The sequence below is a fragment of the Rissa tridactyla genome, chromosome 11 (genome assembly GCF_028500815.1).
Source record: "Rissa tridactyla isolate bRisTri1 chromosome 11, bRisTri1.patW.cur.20221130, whole genome shotgun sequence".
In the NCBI taxonomy this organism is placed as follows: Eukaryota; Metazoa; Chordata; class Aves; order Charadriiformes; family Laridae; genus Rissa; species Rissa tridactyla.
This window is the reverse complement of record NC_071476.1, coordinates 12855192-12878726: the sequence shown is the minus strand read 5'-3', so window position 1 is coordinate 12878726 and position 23535 is coordinate 12855192. Positions and strand designations below refer to the sequence as shown.

Genomic DNA, 23535 nt, shown 5'->3' with positions numbered 1-23535 from the left:
ACAGGAGCTATTTGTGTTAAGTGATCTAAGTCCATTTTCTAATTATAAATACCAGGGTAAACAAGTAAGCAAATGAGTGAGGCCATTCAATGCCACGCTGCAGAAGATGGGCGCTTTCCCCTTTTTCTCACATTAACTCTGTATTTCCATTTCTCTCTCATTAATGTTACGTTTGGCACTACATTATATGCTCTAATTACCTGCAGACTTTGGCCTACAGTTCATTTTTACACCATAATTAATGCAACATTCATAAGAGGCCTAAATCTGATAATTAGGAAAGTACTTGGAAGTGCTCACTTACGTTAGGAATACACAGCATCACATTAAGAGTGGTTTATAACTACCCGCAGATGGGATAGCTCATAATAGGCTTCTGTTTTTTAAGTAAGGTGTTTCAATTACTGAAGTACAAGCAGGATCAATTAAGGATATTCAAATGGAAGATAATGAATGTTTTTTTAATAAATGGAGATCTCACAACTGGCATAATTAGATCTTTCATCTGCTAGGAAAAAAACACAAGCCATTCGTCAAAGCTGTGGAATGAGGTAGTGACAAAAACACTTGGAGCTGTTTCCTTGTGCAATGGAGACACCACAATTTCCAAAGGTATTGCAGACCAGCAGCCATGAGCCATAAGACCGACTTTTGTTTGTCAGGCTTCTAACACATGCCCCAGTGTTAGAATTGCAGTATCTGGGAATTGGGTGGCTTTTCTGCAGTGAAATATCCAGTGAAAAATGACAACTGCAGTTTTCTGAAATCTTCTGGCAAAAAATTCTTCACCATTTCATGAGTCTACTTTGTGTGTGCAATAGCAGAACATTTTTGTGTCAAAACAAGACTTTCTGTAGAGAATTATGTGTTTTATAACAAAAGTCTAGCATATGCACATTGTTAATGTCAGTCCCTACTTTAAGTTCCTTTCTGAATAGCAAACTATCACAAACTCCCTCACAGCACCTGGGGCTCACGCATGTTCCCTCCTACTCTGTAGCCAGCCCAGTTGGCGTTCTGGTCACCAGGGTTCCTGCTCTTGGTAGGGCCACCTCACGCACGTGCCCATGCAATGTCTGTGGTTTTGTATCCTGGTAACTTCTGGATATCCTGAAAGTGGTGTTAGTAAGCTGGCCATACCCTAAGGCATCTGATGATAAGATCTGAAAATTATATTTTCTGGTAATGGAACAATAACACAAAAATTAAATAACAAAAACCAGTATTAAGATCAAAAAATATAAGACGGATCCGTGTTGGTGCCTTTGACATCTCAACTAGTATCTACTTTGCTTTAGGTTAAGTTGTAGTAAGCCTCTCTCACTTAAGGTAAAGTTTCTTTGGCTACAGTAGCTGCTGCCTTTTCTCAGCAGGTCAGATAGCAAACACCACGTTCCACCATGTTGTGTTGAATGGGAGCTGCTGTTCCTCTCTCTTTCCTCCTCCTTTTTCAAGTAATATTTCTATGCTATGCATTAACTAGCACATTCCTGCCTTTAGACCACTTCTGTTGTACAGTCGACTGGGTATGAATTCATAAAACTTTGTACATCATATTATGAAAAATATTAACATGGCAAACTTTTGAGCTGTGCTCATGACTACTCTTATTTTGTAAGCATTTTATTAGGATTAAATGTCATACCACAGATGGTGACATTGGAAACGGGTACTTAATCTGAGTAAAATCTCCCTATTCTCCTCCATACAGCTTTGGTTTGATAAATGCACACCGCGTTTTCCCTCAGTGCACTCAGGGCAGCAGCCGACCCTCCGTGCTCCCCATCCTACTCTGTCCTCCTATATACGCCCCACTTGCAAACAGTAATTCCCTGCGTCACTTTCATAGACAGTTGCTCCTCATTTTTAGCTTGGTTAAAACTGATACCAGAAAAAGCCAGTAAGTACATATTGCTCGGTGGCTGTGTTTTCATTCCCCCGTTGTTCTTCAGGAAGGATGATGCTTCGTTTGCTCATCCACCTTCCCTGCCAAGAGCTATTTCACAGCTAGGTTAGATCATCTTCAGGAGTGTGCTGGGGAGGACAGGAGGCGCCTTTGATGGCTTCTTCATTTCAATATGACTCAGAGGTTGCTACATCCCCATTTTCTGTTAGCTAGATCCCCAAACATCCTGTGATCTGACTTCAGCCTTTCCAGTCTCAACAGGAGCAGTTCCTGGACATCTGCTGGTGAGGATCACATACAAGTGATGCCAGCTACTGCTCCCCTCCAGGCTCAGGGACCCTCTGGACTTCTGTGTGCAAGAAGGACATGAGGAAAACAGTTTTCTTGTTTGAGCATCGTAGCAAGCAGAACCTCATGTCTTCTAAGATGTCCAAAAGAAAAATGTCAAACTCAGTCTGAATATTTGAATGCCCCATGTGCAAGGATGCTTCTCCAAGTGTCAGGAGAGGCAAAAATCTGAAGAGAAAAGAGCATGGCTGCAAACAATTTCTAATTTGTGGGAGGGTGGGGGGAATCCAAGAAACTAGGGAGCATAATCAAAAAGAGATGTTTATTCTCTGGTGGGTTTCATAAAGTAAAAAGACCTTTTTGAGATCCTCTGTTACACAAATGCCTTGTAGATTGGAGCATGACACTTAAGAACTGTATTGATCAATGTATTGATTTTGACCATAGGAGGAAGTAAATAGTGCAATCAAAATATCTGGCAATCGGAGAGAAACGCATGCAATAATCACTGATAAAGTCATATCCCTTCCCCTGCTGACACAACTAAATTTTCAGTTTTCTTGCAGGTGGGCAAATTAAGCTTCAGGTGAAACTAGTCATTCATTCTACTTGACGTAAAGTGAAATGCTGGCAGAAAACAATCCAAAAATATTTTATGAATATTGATTCTTTGGATTGACTCAGACAAGTTTGAGTCCTTTAAGTGTATGTGAAGCTCTGGAGTTTGCTGGAATGGGTCTGTGGAATATATATTTTCATTGACATTCAAGTCAATATCATAGTTACACCTGCAAATGGCAGAGAACAACCACGGAGTATGTGGTATCTAAATCTGAATGCTAACTGTCGAGACGGATCATAAATATACTTGTCATTTGTGCTATGGCAATAGTCGTTGTATGTTTTAAGTATCATATGGATTCAGAATCAAGAGACTGATTTGCTTCAGGTGGGACCAATAACCCCGAAGTCACCAAACCTTGTAACTGGCAAATTCTGCTCTGCAACACCAGCTTTTTCAAAGTCTCCTCAATTCTCAGCACAGTAACAACTGTTCTCCACAGCAGAAGGAGTTCAGAAAGCACAAGAACCCAAGCACAGGCGCATGGGAAGAAGAGTGGATGTCCCAGCAAGCCTCAGGTGCAGAATCGCCCTTCGATCCACAAAGGTAACTTTTGTCTACATGAGAATTGCTATTAGCTTACTTAACGAATCTCTTTGTAGTCAATCCAGCACAAGAAATATCAGTTTCTTATTTAAACAAAGAATGTTTAAAACATAAAACTAAAACCAGACATTAAGTAAGCAAAACCCCATCTGTGTTTTTCCTTGGTTTATGCTGGTTTAGGTCCTTCAGCCTGAGCCAACGAGGTTGTATTGGTCACGTTTGCTTTACAGGGTGGGACCTTGACCATGTCCTTGGAGCAATTTTCCCTGAAGACATCTGCTTACCTGGCTGAGCTCTGTCCCGACTTTCTAACTAATGGGATCTCAGAGGCTGTTGCTGCCCATGGGACTCCCAGACCGAAAGAGGAGGTTTAAAGAGAAAACACTGCTCTGGCAGTTAAACACTGCTATGAAAACATGCTGGGAACATTCAGATAAGACTTGGAAAACTTTTTTGGAAAGATCAGATTGTGCCTTTTTGTGCTGTTTGCCACTACAGTGAGGACATCTGCACGTGCTGCCTTGGAGGTTGATTCCTTCAGGCAGAGCTGTTTTTCCTAAACCAGCCTAACCACAGAGCCGATTTCTTTCTCCTGTCACATAACGAATCTCTCGCTGGTGGCCCCAACCCTTCAGCCTGTGGACCTGATGTCCAGAGCACCACAGTCCTATGCTGTACAGCAATTCAGACGTATTGTTGAACCCGCCATACTGCAGCTTTTCTGAGCCTTGGCATAACCGGTGGAATATCACCCTCTGTCTGTGTCTCTTCATGCTTGTGCCAGTGTGTGTAAATACTTAATTTGCATATACCCGCTGGTAACACGAGGCTACTTCATTTCTCTTAGTCCTGCTGCAGATGTGAGCGTTCCTTCAGGGCTCACAAAACCATCAGCCCCTACCTGTCCATAGCTTTATGTATTGCCTCCAAATTGAAAGTGCAGAAACAAACAAGTTCAAACTTCTGAAGGTTGTGCTATCCCCTTCCTTGGTTGTTTCTAGACCTCTGTATTTTCTGCTTCAGAGGAGATGACATAGTCTATAAATCTCTGCCTTAGCCTCTGCTTTGGTAAATAAATGTTGCTTGGATTTGTGTTTGTTCCCGTTCTTGAGGAAAAGCAGAGCAATGATACATGCAGGAAATGGAACAGGAAACGGCATTTTAGCCAACAGGTTTCAAATGCAACTTATGTTTTGCCTCAACTACAACAATCACCCAACAATAAACCAAATTTTGTACCTACAATTCTTTGTGTTACGTTGCAGCCATCTAAGATGCGCTTTGCCTATTAACCTAGCAAAAGCTCACACCCTGCGTGATTAGCATGGTACTTGCTACATGTATAAAATAAAACAAGGTTTTACCCCCTTTTTATGTAAACTCACTTCTATTTCTATAAAAATGTGAAGGTGTATTAGCCCTTATAACAGAAATAATAAGAGGTGTGCTGGAATTTCCCAACATTTGTTCTTTATTATTCTATCAATACTTATCCTCAGTCCTTTGCTTGCACTTCTGTTGCTTCTTAGAATAGTCTGAAGGTACTAATTATTTTTAAAAGTGAAATGGTTTATTCTAGAGCAGAGTCTCTGATCAGAGATCTCTGATTTGGCCAAAGCACGTGATTTTCACACATAGCATCTCTAAGCCCTTTGCTTATGCTTGTAATCACTTGTTATTTGTAAGTGAGAAAACTCAAATATTCACCTGTGGGTGTCCAAATTGTGGCACTTTTTTCCATCCAGAACTGTGCTATCTTAAAACTAATACCTGAGAACAGCATTATCTGGGGAGGACATTGTCACACCCTTTGTGTGACAATGCACATTTGACAAGTGTGATTTCACCCATACATAGCAATGACATTAAAAGTTTCCAAACATCCACTGTGATATTGATAATATCAACACTGAGCTTCTGGTTAAATGGTCCTGTTTTGAAGCTGGACTTGACCCTGAGAGCTCTGAGTTTCTGCTCCTGTTTCTCACGCAAATAGAAATAGAATAAAAACGGAATGGAATGGAATAGAATAGAATAGAATATTTTCCCTTCCAACTGCAAATACTCTCTCCTAGCCTATCCCACCCCATTCAATCCTATCTTACCTTACCCTGCCCTCGCTGAGTACACCACTGTAAAGTCAGGGTAAGAAAACAAGTAAAAGAGCCTCAGGAGCTCACTACTGTCTCTCCCTTAGAATTCACCAATGTGGAAAGACAGGAGAATATGAAGGACTTGCGAAGCTGAAGACGATGACCCAAGGTGGCGGCTTCCCTTGCTACCATGACAGAGCAGCCATCCTCGGCTTTCTCGCTTTCTCTGGAAGCCATGGAGCAACCAGCCCCCAGAATGCCTCAGTAATTACCTGCATGGTCGTGGGAAGGATTAGAAGGAACCAAACGATCACAAACCTCACAGTTTTCAGTGCACAATCACACCAATTATGTCAGGGAAACACAAGATTTTTAGGATCCTAAAATGACAAGCAACTTTTTGGATCACGAAGGTTTCTCATTTAACAACCAGCTCACCTCCTTACTTCATCCCCAGACCCAGTCTTGCTCTTGCAGACCCATTGAATGGGTTTACCCGCCACGATGTCCACACTGAGCTGCCTGGCTGCTTGCAGCCACATCTCTCAGTGTTTTCCCTAACAGCATAGTAGAGGGGTCTAGAATGGGTTACTTGAAAAATGAGCCTTATTTAGCAAGCGAAGATGGCAATTATACTGTCCCCCGGTTCCTAATGCAGTCAGGAAATTACCTTCAAACAGGACCACAAGATCTGGTGGCTCCAGATAGGCTCGTCACCTCATATACCATCCAAAAAGCAATTCAGTTACCAACATGGAAGTAATTTCAGCTGACTATACTGGTGCAAAGAGCGTTTTTCTTGATGAGCTTTACAGCTTTTGGGTGATAGAAAAACACTAAGCAAGATCTCACAGTGATCAACAACAGTCTGAAAAACATGGTTTCAGCTACAAAACTCGGTAATATACTGCTACTTAACTTCAGTGGGAATTCCCAAACTGGCTGTGAACATGCCACGAGGACACAAAACCAGGACAGTGTGGTACCGAGACCCCAGGCTATTTAGGAGGAGGCATGGCTTAAGGAAACAACTGTTTTAAAAAAATGAGGCTGTCATAGCTGAGAAATAAAATATGGAGAGATGCTATCTATTGAGATTGTCTATTAAATAGGCATTAGGTTTGCAAAACCAGAAGCTGGGGAAAAAAATGTATCATCAGAAGACCCAAGAACAGCTGCAGATTTCTGCCTGGGACATGGCCATGCCCTGAGCACATGTATACCAAGAGAAATCACAGCTGAGGCACAAGAGGTGTGATACCATAATAGGTCAAATGGGGATTTTTGGGCAGGGATTTCCTAGTTCTTGTAAAAGAAAAAATAAATCTGTAGCTTGCTTTTATACTTTGTTTCAGTTTGTTTTTTTCAGTTTGACCCAGAACAACTAAGCTTCTTACTTCCTTTTTATGGGAGAGACAACTTAGGGTTTCTCTCCTGAAGTAAAAACTGATGACACCGATTACTGGAATTATCCTTTCGTTCCGACTAGGCTCAGAAATGCGGATTTCTTTCAACCATGTCAGACAGCTGGTGTGCCTGGAGTGTGATAATTCTGTTACACAGGTAAGCTGTGTTCCTATCGAAGTTCAGAGAAATTAAGAACACGCCAATCTAGCTGCTGCCTCAAGGAGGGCTTGTAAAGGAAATCTTGTGTATATTTTAGCAGTGCTTTATCTGTGCTACCAAGCCTGCAGCTGCCAAGGTCTTAACTCCTAGCTGGTTAACAGGCACGCCTGTGTTTGTTTGGCCAAAAAAAATGGGTGTGTTCCAGGGGCTAAACACAACCTCATTAAATAAAATTGGTTGGTGAGGCTGCTATAGCAGTGTTACTGAACAACATGTTCCCGGTATGTGCCTTCATGAATTCAGCATGCCACAGCCGCTTTGTCTATCCAGCTTTGAATTGCTCAGTTTCATCTTCTCCAGCTGTAAATCATGTTGCTTAATTAATCTTAATTAAGTGTTGCGGGCATCTCTTGAGCTCAGTTATCTCTTTATTTAATTACAGTAACATACTGTATAATGATGTTCTCTGTTTGATGGGATGTTTTGCACAACAGTTAATCCAAAAACTGAAAGAATTAATTAGTTCTTAGAATATGTCTCTAAACGGGTGGCCAAGTAAACTGCATGTTTGTCACAAATTCCTGGACTTGCTAGTCATCGTAATCTATTGCTGATATTACATACACAGAATCAGAAACACATTACCCGGTTACATGGCTCTCAGATCTCTGTACGCTCTTCTGCAGCAGGAATCGGACTAATATTAAACAGAGGTATCTGGCATTTGTCATCTGAAAGGCTTGGCCACAGCCCAGGAGAGTTGACAGTTTCGCCCTTGTTCCATAAGCATTTACTGCCTGTGAACTGGCCCCTCTCTGCATCCCCGGCTGTATCGTGCTGTGGCCCCAGCCATCTCTCAAAGGGGACCGGCTGCCCAGGGAGACCTGGTGCGCCAGCGTGAATGCCTCTCAGAGCAGAACCAGCGCACGGCAGGGCCATTGCTCCCGCAAAAGCATCTCGGTGTTTCTGGTGGCTTCAAGGCAAACAGGACATTTCCTTCCCCACCACCTGCCTGCGTATCGGTACAGGGCCATACTAATTTATTTTCTAAACAAAGCCCAGAGCTGCTGGCCTCCTCCTTTTCTTTGCCAAATAGAATGTGGGTCAGCAAAAAATTGAACATTACAGCAAAACTCTTGCAGGAGGGACAAAGATGGTCCAAGGCAGGGGACTCCCCAGGGCAGCCCCTGAGCTCGGGGGCAGCGTGGCCCTCACACTGCTCCAGGCTGGGCTCTGCTCCGCTCGTCACCCTGGCTTGGGGCACCCTGTGCTGTCAGGGCTTTTCTGGCTTTGCTGTGCATGGCCGTCACCCCTTCAGCAATGCAAATGGAGGCGAGCATAACGTGATCTGTGCTGGTGACCAGGGGAGGTACACAACCCCTGAGGACTGATTGTTTAAGACGAGCACTTTCTCTCCACCCACCCACACAGACATATACACTCGGTCAAGTACACTTTACCGTAAAAGTACAGTACTTGCTAAAGAAAAACATGCAGAGCCTGACTGGTTTGCTATCAAAATTTCCATGAACTTTCTGCTTCTTCTTGAACCGAGCAGAGAGGTTCAGATGCATCAGCCATCTCTCCACGTGCAGGACACTTGGGTTTTGCTGGTTAGGAGACTGATGAGAACGTGACGATCCTTGGAGATTCAAAAATAAGTACTGGGGGGGAATTACTCCCAAGCAGCACGAAACTTTCATTCATACTTCAGGAATCGGCTTCATCCAAATGGGGAGAAAATCCAGCTGGCCCAAAGCCCTTACAAGCTTAAATGCTGGTTTTCCGGTACATATGGCAGTACCATTCAAAGAGCTATGACAATGATACTGTTTATAGCTCTGAAAATGGCGCTGCCATCTGCACCATGGTGCAGCGGCTCTCATCCCCAGGACGCGGCTCTGTGGCAGGACCCGTCCCGTGCCCTGCTCTTCTACATGCCCCAGCGTCCTGCTAAAGCACAGCACAACTCCCGGCTCGTTAGTTGCAATAAATGAGAATGGAGGCACGACTTGGGTTGAGAAATCCCTGCCATCTTAAAGAAAAGCACCCTTTAGGTTGTTGTTGTGGTTGTCTGGAGGGAAGGCCAAGGAGATGCCAACCGCATGGTCTTCTGCTGCTCCTGTTACAGTTGGCAGCCGGGGAGAGCACTGGCCCCTGCATGCTGTTCCCTGCACAAGCTGAGGAGGCTGTTGCAATGGTGCAAGTGGAATATAGTGACAGCCCCCCCCCGCCTCTCAACACACCAGTTTCCTCCTCTGCCCTGTGGTTTAACAGGAAAAAAAGGGAAAGCCTCCCTCTCATTCCTCATTAATCTGACACATTTTCTTCACTTCTGAATAAAGTCAAGATGTTGCAGTGGAAGCGTACTGCACTCCCCTCCCAGACTAGTTAGTAAATGCTGCACAACATTGGACATTAATTTCTCCTGGAGAACAAGCACGTGGCATTCGCAGGGCACGATGCACACACTGCACCTACTGAGCGAATTGCAAGATATCCACTTCCCAATTAATCCCAGCATGCTGCTTGCAATGAAGCATTCATCATTATTATTGCCCTTTCCAGCTGGAAGCCAGTTCTAGGCTGGGTATTTCCAGTTGCTCTTTGAGAGCGGTCTTCAGAACGGAAAGATTTATGCTTTGAGAAATTGTGCAGCCCCTCGTTTGTGTTGCTGAAACATCTTTCCAAGACAACTGCTGTATGACTACAGCCTTAACTCCCACCAGAGATTATCCTTATCACACTAATGCATTGTTAAAGTAGGAAGAAAGACAAAAAGGAGCTTTTCCCTCTCCTTGGCAGTGGCATCCTACCTGCAGTCTCCAAGGATGATTGTGGGAAAAGGTTTGTGTTACAAGTTGAAAATACTTTTTCTGATGTCTGAAGTGTTTGAATCAGCCGTGTTCCTATGACAGGCACTGACAGCTTTCCTCTCAGTGATTTTAAGCCACAAAAAAAAAAACCTCAGCAGGATCTCAAATAACTTTTCTGCAGTCTCACTGAGTATCTCATCAATAACAACTGTGACAAAATCAACTAGGGGACATAAACAAGGACAAAAAGAGAAGCAGAAGAACAAGAAGCAGTTTTATCATCCCAGTTCTGTCTCTAGCCCATGTGAAACTGGTCCACAGCTGATATAATGCGTAGGGGTGACAGTGGCTCATGGGGCTGGCCAGAAGACCGTTCTCATGCTCTGGCAGAGCTGCCTGTGCCATGGCCATGAGAAGGAAAGCAAAGGCGCTCGCTGTCTGGGACAGCCACTGGGGATTGGCTCTGGCTTTCAGGCCCGCTGGGATGGACACAACAGCCCCAGCACAGCCCTGAGGCACGTCCCGTGTCAGCCGTGGGGCCTGACTGGAGGACCCCACTGCCTCTCGTGCATTTCAGGAGCAGTAGCTGCTTGTCCTCCCTAAGCTCTGCATCCTCGCTACACACAGCACCCCTACCATGGGCCTTTTTTATCTTCCGTTTAACAATTCAGCATGGCATCACGAGTAACTCAGCTTTTTAGAGCAAGGTTAATACAAGGGCTAAAATAGCATTTAGGGACTCCATTTATCTTATAGAAATATAAACAACTTAATTTTCTATTCACAGTGTAATGTAAAGGGCTCTAAAGGACAACACCACCTCAGAGAAAACATCTGCATAGGTTTGAGCATGGTTTTTCTAAGTGGCGATTTGATTTTAAAGACTTGTCAATGCTTTGAATTTACTTGGTGTATGAAGGGAATATATTTAAGTAAGGTGCTGTATTATTTTATGAAATCATTGTTCAGAAGCATAGTCAATCCTCCTTTTTGACTATAAATTTTTTTTGGCTATGGATCTGCTTTCTTTAATATTTCATTAAATGTATGCTGTCAAAACTTTGTAAAGAATTAAGGGACCAGGAGTGTAGAAGTGTGTTTGTGTTGCTCTGGCTCTCTAAGTAATTGTCAAAGCTCAGCAATGGCTTAATGAACCTGTTGGCAAACTTTTTCCTTTGACCATCCCTATGGAGTTCCATTTGGGGACCCCATAAAGTGTGGCTTCCTGGCCAAAGGAACTAGCAAGTTTTTTTAGCACAATATTGTAGTGGCAGTTCATTCTGCCCTGATGCTCCAGCTCTCTGCTCTGATTCACAAAGTGAACCTCTCATTATCTTTCACCAGTGACACCAAGGCAGAGTCACCCACCTCCTTAATAAAAGAAATGGAGCCATCCACATTAAACAGGGAGGCAGCCCCAAACCAAAGTATGTTCTTAACTAACTCCATCATTGCAGCCTGCCGGGGCTTCTCATTCCATCACAATTCCATGTTTTGGAACAGCTAAATTCACTTCCGAATGAATCATGCGGTTCAGAGACCGCCCTGGCAGCATGCATGGCGTTTCTCTGCAGACCTGAATCAAAGTAGTGGTGACTTTGAAGACTGTGATAAAGAGGGACTGGTTTTGTCAGCGTCAAATTGTGAAATACAGCTCTGCACATCTCACAACCAGGATAGCAGGAGTCCGTCCTGTCAAGGAGCCTGCCAAGCCATGGGCTCAGATCCCCGACTGCTGCTAGTTAGGTAGAGCAGAGTAAGAGGCAGTGGACTGTGCTGATTTACATCAGCGTGAATTGGCTTGTGCCAGCGGCATTTTGCTTTTTTTGTTCTTGCTCCTTGTTGCTTTCTGAAACTGAGCTAGTTTTGCTATTGTCCCAGCCTCCAGGGAGGTATTTTTCACTTTGACCAGAAAGTGTAAAATCCTACCAGACCAGCTTGTTAAGGTTTTGTAACTACTTAGCATAGCTACAACTGGCTATATGATGGAAAATCAAGATTTTCCTCTCTGTAACTAGGAGAGCAAATGGAGAGGTGTTATGTTCAAGTGTTAGTGGGTCCCAGGATTTAGCAACCTCAGTTAGCTTGGATTGCTCCAGGTGGAGTTAATTAACTTCACTCAGTGAGATTAGTTAATTAACTTCACTAAAGCAGAGGTAGCAGCACACAGAGCTGGAGACTGTAGATCACCTTTTCCTTGTTCTTTTCAGTTGAACTTTTTGGAATAACTGCAACCAAGCCAAATTACAATTCAGTGGCGGACATGCTGAGCAATGTTTGCGTAGGGATAATGGCATGTGGTCCTATGATGGGAAATGATGGTGGAGAAATTGCCAGAGGGAGGAAAGCAGACACAAAAACTCATATGAGGACGTTTCACCAACACCCAACACAAAGAACTGAAGGAGTAACAGACACTTTAGACATCTTATGTCTGAAATTTAGACCTTTGGCCTCTGTGCTCAACCCTCATCTAATTATAAGCGCCCAATAAAGTCCCTTAGATACCTAAACGTGAAGAACCCTGAAGAGCAAAGGAACCTGCCTCAGGCAAAGACTGCAGGAACCTCCTAACCTAGATCTGAGCAAGTCTCAGCTTTCCAGCCCCATGCTGTCAGCTCGGGTAGGCTGGCACTGGTAACAGCAGCGTAGTGAGCAGAAGGGGATTTGGAGATCAGCCTTCAGGTCTTTTTTTTCCTGGAGAGTTGAACTTGTTTCTCTGCCATCCTACAGTGACCCACCACCTCCAGATGCGTAATTGCTTTCAGGTACAGGTTCCTGTTCATGTTTTCTGTTGGAGTTTTTCCATTCTGCACAAATGTTTAAATGCGCACACAGTACAGAATGACTTTTTAATTTCTGTGGCTAATGTTCCTGGTTAGGAAAAGGAAGATGAGGTGAGTGCCATCTCCTAAGTCAATGACTGCTTAAATACGGCAATACCAAGTAGCATGTCAGCAATGGAGAAGGACCAGAACGACCTGCCCTCTGCACCTCATTCCAAAAAAAATGGAGAGAAGGAGCCCGACCAGCAGAGCAAGGTGCTTGTTTCACCCCACCTTGCTCTCATTGCCCTGTGGGCCAGCACAGCTCATGTCCCACCCATGAAGGAGCCTAGGAGCCTTTCAGAAGGTGACAGGACATGGTGAAAGGATCTGATGGTCTGAGACTGCATTTGAACTCTGTGCATGCTTATTAACAGACATGCAAAAATGAGTTGAAGAAGACAGCCAGCTGGTCCTGGGCAGTGGTTTAGGTAAAGGAGTAAATTGCAAAATTATAATCATCAGTGAGAGAGCTCGTAGGCAATGAGCTCTACCTGAACTCAGCTACTGCCTGTTTACGGTGTCCTTCAATGCTTCAGAGTAGTGTCTTCTTCATAGCTGAAATGTGGCGGCAGGGTGCTTGTGTGCAGAGTCTGGCCAGGAGAGAGTTAGCAGAGACAGCTGTCCCTGCCGAGCAGGAAGATGGCTAGGGCCAAAGGAAGCCGAACGAGCCTCCTTAGCACCAAGTGCATGGTTGGAGAGGAGGAAATAAAAGAGCAAGAGGGGGAGAGCAGCACTTCTTGGTGCTGGAGTGGGTGTGGTGATTAAAGGAGCTCTGTTAGTGCTGGGTTATCCTGGAGAGCCTTGAAAAGGTGAGGGAAAGATATTACAAAAGATAGCTATGAGGGGGAGGGATAGCTGTGCTAATCCTGTTCTCGCTGGCAGTTATTTCAGCTGAGGAAATCTTTGTGGGTTGGGAGTTATGGGGTTTGTACCTGGGCTCTTCCAATTGCTTCCCTTTGTCTTTCCTCTCTCTCAAGCGAGACACGGTGCTCCCTCTCCTCCCTGCCTGTGGGGCTGGGGAAGGACCTGAATATTACTGAAAACCAGAGCTGCTGGTCGTGACCTCTAAGGGTCAGGACCCGAGTCCATCGGGGATGAAACGCGTTGGGGTGATGCTGGGAGGCTGCTCTCACCACCCTAGACATCACAAAGGGAGAGAGGATCTCCTCTTTAAGGAGCACTGCTTCATGGGTGCTTTTGTACCTGCAAGCATGTCCAAGGGATAGTCCAACTGGCTCTTAAACACCCCAGAGCCTCCTCCTAGTCCTTCAGGTTTCAGTGATGTCCAGGAACTGGGGGATGCTGGAAGTTACTGAGGTTTTTCTTCTCTTCTAGTAATGTGCTCTCTGAGAAGCGCTTATGGTTCCCTTCCTGCTTAGCCTGGATGCTCTCTGTGCCTGAGGTCCGTACTTGGTATTAGTCTACTTCAAATTAGCAGCTTATGCAGCTTCCACTGGCTGCTTTCAAAAAGGCTTTTTGGCAACCCCTTGTTGCTGAGGAATGTCCTTTATTTCTTACAGCCTTTAAAGGGATTGTGCCAGTTCCCCATCAGCGGTGGGGAGTTCTGCAGCGCAAAACTTCAAAAGCAGGTTGAGCGCTGACCCAGGGAGCAGATTGCTGCCTGATCACAGCTCTGACTCCGTGTATGCTGCGTCCTATCCAGGGAACCTGGCTACGGAACGTTACAGATGGCAGAAACAGAAACTGCGTTCTCCACTTTGAACCCTGCTGTCTTAAAGCAACTGTTGAAATCTGCTGCCTCTCTTCAATATCTCAGTGTCCTAATGAGGAATAAACAGAAGCATTGAAGGGCAAAAGGAGAGAAACCCCCTGCCTGCCACAAATCTGTTGGAATAATTGGAGGGGTTTTTTGGTATTGGGATGTGCAATCTCCTCAGGATCTGTGGCTTCATGGGCTGGATGCGGAGGGCGTGATCAGGAGAGCAGGTGGAGGGATCAGTAGCATTGAGATGCTGGAGCAGTGGTGGGTGTGTAGCATTGAAGGGCCAGGTGCGTTCTCTGTCTCCTGATAGAAGATGCAAAAGTCTGATCAAGTATGAGTTCTTCTGACTTGTCATCCCAGTTTCAAGGTAGAGAGATTGTCATCGTGATGATCAGGATTTTCATGGTCTCAAAATAAGCTCTGCTCCTTTTCCCTACCCTCTTTCCAGAAACATGTTGAGCAGGAAGCCCATTTCACACTTATTCCCTTTTTCTTTTTAATGTAGAGCTAATTGGAGCTGTGTGTCTGGAAGTGCCTGGTCCCTGGAACATTCCCATGATGCTTGAACCCAGCTGGAAGGCTACACGCCATGTGAGGGAAGAGGAAGCCTCAGAGCTGTCAGAAGAACTGACTTAAGACAGGTACTGGAGTTAGTTTTCCACATCCTTTAGCTCTCCACATGAGCCCCTCTCATGGCTGTGTCTAAACTCTAGGAATTATTCGAAGTCCTGTATGCTTTATGCATGGGTCAGGCTTGGTCCAGCCAGGGGCCACAGAGCTCTTCTGTCCTGAGCACAGTCTGTGATACATGGTGGTGGGCAGCTCTGATGTGAAATAAATCCTAGCTTGTTACTGTCCTCTGTATCTTGTTCTACTCTTCTGTGTGGTACCGACCGGTGAGACCCCGCGCTATCGTAACACAGTCCCTTGAGTGAGAACAACCATCACCAAAAGGCAGCGTTCCTGCTGCGTGCGGTCTGCAGCATCCTGCAGCCAGGAGCCCGCCCTCCATGTCCTGAGGTGAAACGCCCCCATTCAGCTCGGGTTTCTGCCTCTACCCCACAAATCTTAAGCTATACATCAAATGAGGCTTTAAATTGTGTTACAATGAATACCGAACAGATGCACGCACAGAGCTGCAGTAATAAAAGAAAGGACTTACAGAGCATGTTCATGGTTAGACAGGAGCTGGTCTACTGCAGAAGCGCAGGAGGAGCTTGGAGACAGAGGAACAGCCACTTTTAGTGCAGAAAGGAGAAAAGACAGACACAGTGAGGTAGTAAGGGGAGAAAGGAAAAAAACAGAGATAGTTAATAGGAAAATGCTTTCCAGCTAGCCTGACATTAAACACCAAGAAGTTATATTCCAGTAATGTCAAAGTTAGAGCTACATCCCCAAAACTCCCAATAAAGGAGAAACCTGATTTTTACAGTAGTGGTGGTAACTGAAATAGAACTGTATGAGCCATCAGGTAGGGTCTTTTTTTTTTTTTTTTCATAAACCATTTTGGGAATCCTTTGGCTTTTCAAGAATATTCTTTTCCTGTCCCATTGATATGATTTTAGGCAGGAATGCTCTGCTGAGCCCATTTTCCAAAAGCTCTTCAGTATTTCTCTAGGAGGGGTTGTGGCAGTTACATATTGTCTTCCTCCTGCTAATTTAATGAGTACCACCAGCCCATTTGGTCTGATTGAGGATCCTCTTTTGAGGAAGCCACCTGTATCTTTTAAAAGGCCAGGGAGTAGTAACTAGGTCACTTAATTTCCGCCCATGATAATGGACATGTTCACTGCTAAGAATTTGATTTATGGAAGCAACACGGACCTGCCATAGATACCTGGCTGGTGATCCTCAATCCTTTTGACAGCTCTAGCGTGCTGGAAATGTCGATCTGCTTTTTTAAGTACAGATGGGGGAGTAATAGTTGAGCTCCTTGACTCCATCAGACTGCAGTGCAGGAATACAGCAGTTACTATTTAATTTGTAGTAAAGTTATAACTATAGCTGGCTGCTAGCCAGCCCCCAGCACTAACTTTAAAAATATACTGCTGTTGGCTGTGAACAAGGTACTACTGGTCTCACCAATCCTCTGAAGTGTAACAGAGAATTACCAGTGCCTCTTAATGCACTTAGCTGTTCTAGCTCCCCTTCCTAGTTTTGCATTTTTCTCCTGATCGGCCGACAAGAGCCTGGTAAAGTGCAAACAGTGTAGAAAAACTTCCTATATAAACATAAACAGCAGTTCTGACGCAGAGAAGTTGAGAGCTTCTTAGACCTTTTCATAAATGGGGATTTCCTTGGATTTGATGGATTTGTTGGTGGGTTTTTTTCCCCTGTTGGCAGGGTGCCTGGAGATTTATATGCAGACCTTGGTCCCTGTTGTAGATTTTGATGTCACTGTTCTCTTCATCTGGGCTGCCCAGGGATAAAAAACACCCTGTTGCCTGTGTATAGCACAGGACCTTGCTAAATGTTTCAACCATTGTCCCCTTGTAGGGGGAGTCTTTAATTTTTTAAGATATAAGTAAAAGAAAAGCCATGCTGCAGTTGATAATTTTCCTATTGAATAACTACCCTCACGGTTAGAAGTTTGTGCCTTGTTTCCAGTACAAATGCTCTAGTTTCAGTTTTCAGTCACAGGATCCTCTCTTCACTGCCTTTTATACTAAAGATTGTCTTTGATTGTCTTCTGGAAGCTTTGATTAAAGACCAGCTTCTCCTTTAGGTACCCCTTTAGGATCATCTGTGAATTTCTCACTGTAAGGCAGGCTTTCAAATATTTCATTTTCTTTGTGCTTCGTTCTCCCTGAATTTTCTGATTTTTTTTTTTTCCACATTCCTGATCTGCGCACATCATAACAGGCTGTAGCCTGTGACCAGACCATGTCAAATAAAGAGGTCACAACTTTATTTCTACTTGATATTCCTTTCATTTCTTCGAGAGAACCTTTTGTCCTCCTGACCTATGGGTGTGCTGAGCTGCCAGATTTGCATTCAGCTGCCCATCCTCGGTTACACACAAGCCTCATCCCCTGCAGACCTGTTCCGTCTCCTATGGACCCTGCTCACAAACAACTCATGGGGATCAGAAAAGGGGACTCTGATCCTCCAGTGCCTGCACAAAAAGTGAGTTTTGGGGAACTAAGAGAAGCAGGTAGCTGTAGTGAAATGAAGAATACCTATGTTTGCCTTTCCAGCCTCGAGGGTATTAACTCCACCCATATACCCAGGCCATCATAGTTACGCTTCCAAGAACCTGACCAGAAAGTCATGAGATGAGAAGGAGGGATTTTTATCCCATTCTTACTAAAAACTGTATGCATCAGCTGTAGCCCTTATTTCTTTGCGGTGTAGCAGATTTAGACCTTATTCTGCAACAATTATCAAAAATAAAAATACAATGATAAATAAAAGAGCATACATGGAAAGAGAAGCGTGCAGTAGAAACCCTTTACCAAACGGAAAAGGACAGAACAAGTCAGGAAACACGAGGAACTTTGCAGGTTCGAAGAAGGTGTCACAAGCAGTGGAGGACATGGAGGTTAGTGCGAAAGACAAGTGACTCAGCAGCTCCACTGAATGATGAAGGAAAGAACTGCGCATTAGGGCCAGCTGTGAGAGGAAGGAGAAGATTTACACAAACAGTTAACACCCCTGGCTTATTTTCTGCATTTCCTTGCTTTTCATTGACATTGCTAGTTTAATAAGAGCCTTCTCCTTTCATCCCAACAATACCCTTGTCCTTCTGCATCTGTCTATCAAGTATATTGAGAGCATGACGTTTAGATCAGGGTTTTATTCTTCTGCGGACTTAAAACGGGGGTTGGAGGGAAGGCTTTGCAATACACCTGTGTGATACACTTGATTGCAGAGGCGGAGTACGCACAGAGCCCAGCTTCAGGCACTTTGCTACCCTGAAGTGCCTTCTGGAGGAGCTTGTCTTCACTGATTTCTCTGGGGCAAGAGGGATGTCCCAGCTCAGGTGCCTCACTGGGGTGGTGGGGCTGCCTGCCCCAGGCAACTGCAGGCTCACGGCTACCTCAGACCTCTGCCTGTCTCTACAGATGAGACACGTTTTTGGCACCCAAACACCTGGATATTGCTTTGAGCTGCCTGTTTTTCCTCCCCTAAAAGCCACTGAATTGGCTTAAGAGGTTGCAATAGTGGTGTAAGTAGCACCAGTGGCAGTGACAACGTAATTAACTGCTGAAAATTATCCTGCTGGGGCATGAAAGCTTTGTAAGGCTAATTTAACCATGAGGGATGTCTCTCTCAGCTTGTGTTATCCGTGTCATAGTTTGACAAAAACTGTGGCAACAACAGCTGGGAATTTGGATTGGTGAAGAAACCATATTTCAGGCATCTAAAAATTCATCTGAACTAGACAACTTTCCTTATGTCATGAGAGTGTAATTTAGAGTTGTCCCTTAACATAAGCCTGACGTTTCTGAGTGATACTCCAAAGACCAGTTTCTGCCCAGCTGCCTCTCTGCTGCGTCCCAATATAAGTATTTTTTACTTAAAGGCATGTATGGATTTTGCAGATCACTGAGGATCTAATTGCCTCCAAAATACTCAAGCCTGTACTGGAAGCCAAAGGGAGAAGCACTGCTGAAAATCAAAGCCTTTTTGTTTAGACTCGGGCGTTCTGAAATCCTTGCTTGTAAAACTCCGTGTGTGCCTCCTGACTTCAAACAAGAAGCGCCGGCGAGGCAGGCCAGCGCCAGAGGAGCACGACAGCCCAAACCGCTCAACCATTAATTACGCTGACAATAAGAAGCCCAAGGTAAGCATACACAATTTTACTGCCAAATCTTCCAGGGCAAATCCACGTGAACCTGTGCATAGGGGAAAGAGATTTTTAAGGAAATTAATTTAGCCTACAGCTTATTTAAAAGGATTTTTATGGGCTTCTTTTAAAATTAAGAACAAATATTCTTTCAAAAACAGAAAAATAAATGGTGTGTAACCGAAGCGCGTCATTTCCCTAAGTTCTTTGAGCTGAGTTTGTTTTTTCTTTTTTTATGGCCCCCTCTCTTGCATCCTGTTTTCTTCACCCCCGTGTGACGGCAGAAGCTGAACGGGGCTGTTCGTGCCTAACGAGGGAGCTGCAGGGACGCCGAGGCGCTGGGGAAGGTGCGTGGCCTTGCCGGGGAGGTGGCTGTGACGCTGCTGCCGGGGTGCAGCTCAGCAAATGTTCCCATCGCCTGGGCCGGCCGCGCTGCGCCATTGCCGGGTGCCGCGCTGTCGACGGTATGAAAGCGAGCTCTTTGAAGATCTCTTGGTAACACTTCCCCAAGTGTCACTCGTAATTGCTTCCTTGCCTACGAAGTAGTTGCTTTGTGCAGTTCTCGTCTCAAACATTGTATCAAAGTGTTATAAAGTGCTTTCATTGCTAATAAACACTAACTATGGTGCTATAAAAACTTGTCAAAAAGCTCCATAGGGCATGAATCTCACTGAATAAATTATATGTGCCTTTAATACATTAATGTAAACTGTTACTGTTTCTGAGCACTACCAGGCAGCTTACAGATCAATCAATGATAAAATTATTCATACATAACATTAACGTAAGATACTATCAGTTTCTTGATTTTTTTCTTTTCTTTGGTACAAATACTTGAGTTTGCCTGTTTGGCTGTGCTCCACTTCATGTAGCAATGCTGCATCCTTCCATTCCTTCCAAAGCGACAAATCCATATCTTATTTCCTTCACTTTTTTTAAAAAAATTAGTGTATTACTGTGGTTTGCACCTAAGCGGCTGTTATGTGTCTCTGCAGAGGTGGCTTCACTTTGGTGGCGGAAAAAGTGCTGCCAGGACTCAGACCTTTAGAGACTTTGAGGCTAAAGGAATTTCTTTACTTCATGTTGAGAGAGGTAAGGATTTCAGAGCAATATGATGCTCCTATGAGGGTGTCGCATTATATGGTGTGTGACATCATGCCTAGGCAAAGCACAAAAATGGAGAAAAAAAAATATGATGGGGATGTACGAGGATGTGAACTACCTCTTTGTTTTTCCTGTCATACAAGTGGATGGATGTGTAGATAAGCAAAATTCAGTCTAATATCCACATATTTGTGCTAGATTATTTGGAAAGTGGTCTGGAAAGGGTTGTTCTTTACAGCAGTGTTTCCCAAGCTATTTTGGCCTGCTGCCCTCTTCCAGGAGAGTGTAAAATGCAGGCTGATGCCCTTGGAAATGCTGAATGCTTGGCTAATGCTGTGGGCCATGGAAGTACCTGCCTGTTTCCAGGTGTAGGATAATGCTCAGGTCAGTGACCAACGATTCAGAGATCCTTAGTAACACCGAATCCTCCTGGGACTGAGTGAACTCCCTGACAAAACTCTTACTAGCTCCAAGAGGATCAACAACTGACCTGGAAGAGCATCTTTCTGAACTGGAACAAAGTCGACGATCTCAGAAGCAAAGGCACCCAGCTGCAGTTGGACTCACAGCAGAGGCAGCAGCAGTTGCAGGTGGTCCCGACTGCCTGCAGGAGTCTCAGGGTGCGTTTCCACCGCGCAGGTGCATTCTATGTCATTATTTAAGGATGCTGCTGCCACGATAACTAACAAATACTGGTTTATACTCGACATTCTTTCCAGGTAATAAATAGCAGTTTATCTATAAAGTTAAATGCTCTTTAGTACCGTGTGCCTCTTTAGTTACTGAAGTGCTGCACTGTGTTTGATGGGCCTAGGGGATAACACAAATCAACAGCCTAATTAACATCCCTTCTGTTAAGTCTGCAAGAACATCTCTTCAAAGACTGCTAGTGACAGTGACACTTAACAAGTGTCAGACAGAATCAACACGCTTCCTTGAGGGAGATGATTGACTTTGAAACTACTGGCTCAGTCACTACCAAGAAAGGTTTAGCAAAGTAAGATGGTTATTTTGACTTCTGTGGGGGAAAGCAGCATCAGAGAAAGGGAAAAATGCTGCTTTCCCTCACAGCAGTCGAATGCTAGTAACATTCCAGTGCTTCCTCTTGTTCATAGGTTATGAATTTGAAGTAGTGTTTATAGGTTAAATTCAAATATGAATTTGTAAAATAGAGGGTGGTTAACTTTGTACTAACTACTTATGTAGACTTTGGGTAGAAGGTGCCAAGGATACGATCTTTGAGAGAGGAATTCATACTACATAAATTCACTGCGTGTAACAGGAAAAATTAAAGACAGACGTATTTTAAAAAAAGCAGCAGAACTTAAAAACCACCTAACTAGAAGTCATTAAAGTGTTCTGCTTTGTCTATGAAAATTTGAAAATAGACTTGGGACTCTGACATGTGCCAGTCACAGGTTCCCCCAGCCAGGAGTCACTAATTTTGCATGTTAAGATAAGATTACTCTTCTGATTACAATGCCTGCAAAATACAAAGCCTCATAGTGAAAAGAGGCTTCAGATTATAGGATTTCACATGGTTTGACATCAGCAGCAAGAAAATACATCCAGGTTTATCCCTGCAAAGTAAGAAAAGATACTGAGGAGCTTGTACGAATCAAAGGAGAGGACTACACTGTGTCACCAGTAAAAGAAAGGCAACATGTGGCTCAACGAGCTCTTTAAGCAAGAGAAAACGCGTAACTTAACTTAATCAGGATTAAATGAAGACACAGGGTCAAAAAGAGAATTTAGAAAAATTCCCACTTGATAGGGTTGTGAACAATGAAGGAATTATAGGCCAGGTATAAATGTCATTGATGAAGATGCAACCATAAAGCAAAACATAGCAACAACAACAAAGGGGGTTCAAAAACTGCCTCCTAAATGTAGGGACCTGAATTTTAAAAATGCTGTCTTCGGTGATGGATGATAGTAATGCTGAAGTAGCCTGTGAGAGCCAAGGAACAGAAAGAGTAATGTAGAAGTAAGGGCTGGAATTCATCAACTAATGCAGGAATAGCCTTACTCAGCTGTATGTCGTGGTTGATGTAGTATTTGCAAGTCATTATGTACTCCCAAAGGCGTGCGTAAAGAAATACTGCATCTTTACTGGTGACAAAACGAAAACAAAACCACGTCTGTATCAATTCTCAGGTCAGGTCATCTATTCAAGATGCAAATGCATACTGAGCAGCAGATGTTAGCAACAACTATCATCTTTGCTATGCCAAATAAATAAAACCAAAAACCTCAAAACGGCCAATTTACTGTTTTGAAACGTGCAGTTTAAGACGCACCGAGATGGGCAGCTGACTAAGAACTGAAATCCCAGGTGGATGAGCACTGCAGACAGGCTCACAGCAGGCTGAGCAGGTACCTGGATGTGATGAAGCACGTGAAGCAGGCAGGCTGGCACGAGCAGCCACCCAGCAATCGGAAATACAGGTAACGGTTAAGGATCCAAAAAGTGGCAAAATGGTAAAAAGCAATCAGATCCCAGCAGATGTCGTGAAAGTCCTTGACATCTTCCTGGAGATACCAGAAAGGTGGCCAAAATGTCTTGAAAATAACAGGGTTCTTCTCTCCCACAGATACACCTAAGGCTTTAAAAGCAGTTTTAATTACAGCAACGGGGAAGCTTTTCCACAGCGTGAGTTTACAGACAAAGAGGTGGTGCATATAATGCTTAGATAAGCAATCAGAAAGGAAGAGAGTTATTTAAAAATGATAGAGGAAAAATAAGTTAACCCAAAATTAAAATGCACTTAAACAATTAGTCCCCAGTTTGAGAGATGTCTGCTGCCAATGAATAATAGAATATAACAATAATTACTTAGATTTATATAGCATTTTTGCCCTAAGGCATGTGGAGCTCTTTGCAAATGCTGATATGTATTGTCTAAAAACACTTTGACTGATAAAACATATTAATCTCTGGAGAGGAAGGAAACAGCCCAACACATTCAGCACAGCTGTGCAAAGGTCTCGATTGGAACAGAAGGGAAGTAGGTGGATAGTAAATTGCTATCCATAATAGAATTTATTCAGGGACCAAAATTAGTTTTAAATTCTGTTCTGTCCCTCTGGAATGAATGGAGGGAGTCCCAAAGGACTTGAAATCAGATTCACTATGTTGGTACGTATTATGAGGGATGCATGTATTTACCTAAATGTAATTGTTTAAGTTATATTCAATTATTTAAGTAAGTGATGTGTTTTCAATAGGTCTGGGCCTTGCCACGTAACAGGAG

The 23535-nt window shown here is 43.9% G+C and overlaps 1 protein-coding gene and 1 long non-coding RNA gene across 2 annotated transcripts in view; one reads left to right on the top strand and one right to left on the bottom strand.

The window, feature by feature from the left end:
- Positions 1-20154, top strand: part of LOC128916006 (uncharacterized) — a 52114-nt gene extending 31960 nt beyond the window's left edge. Inside the window, exons 14-18 of the long non-coding RNA XR_008468823.1 lie at positions 3259-3362; positions 6825-7018; positions 14894-15029; positions 18933-19174; positions 19462-20154. This is a non-coding gene — a long non-coding RNA (uncharacterized LOC128916006). The remainder of the gene's footprint in view (positions 1-3258; positions 3363-6824; positions 7019-14893; positions 15030-18932; positions 19175-19461) is intronic.
- Positions 1-23535, bottom strand: part of HTR4 (5-hydroxytryptamine receptor 4) — a 137343-nt gene that overhangs the window by 15010 nt on the left and 98798 nt on the right. The gene's annotated exons all lie outside the window — the stretch shown is intronic.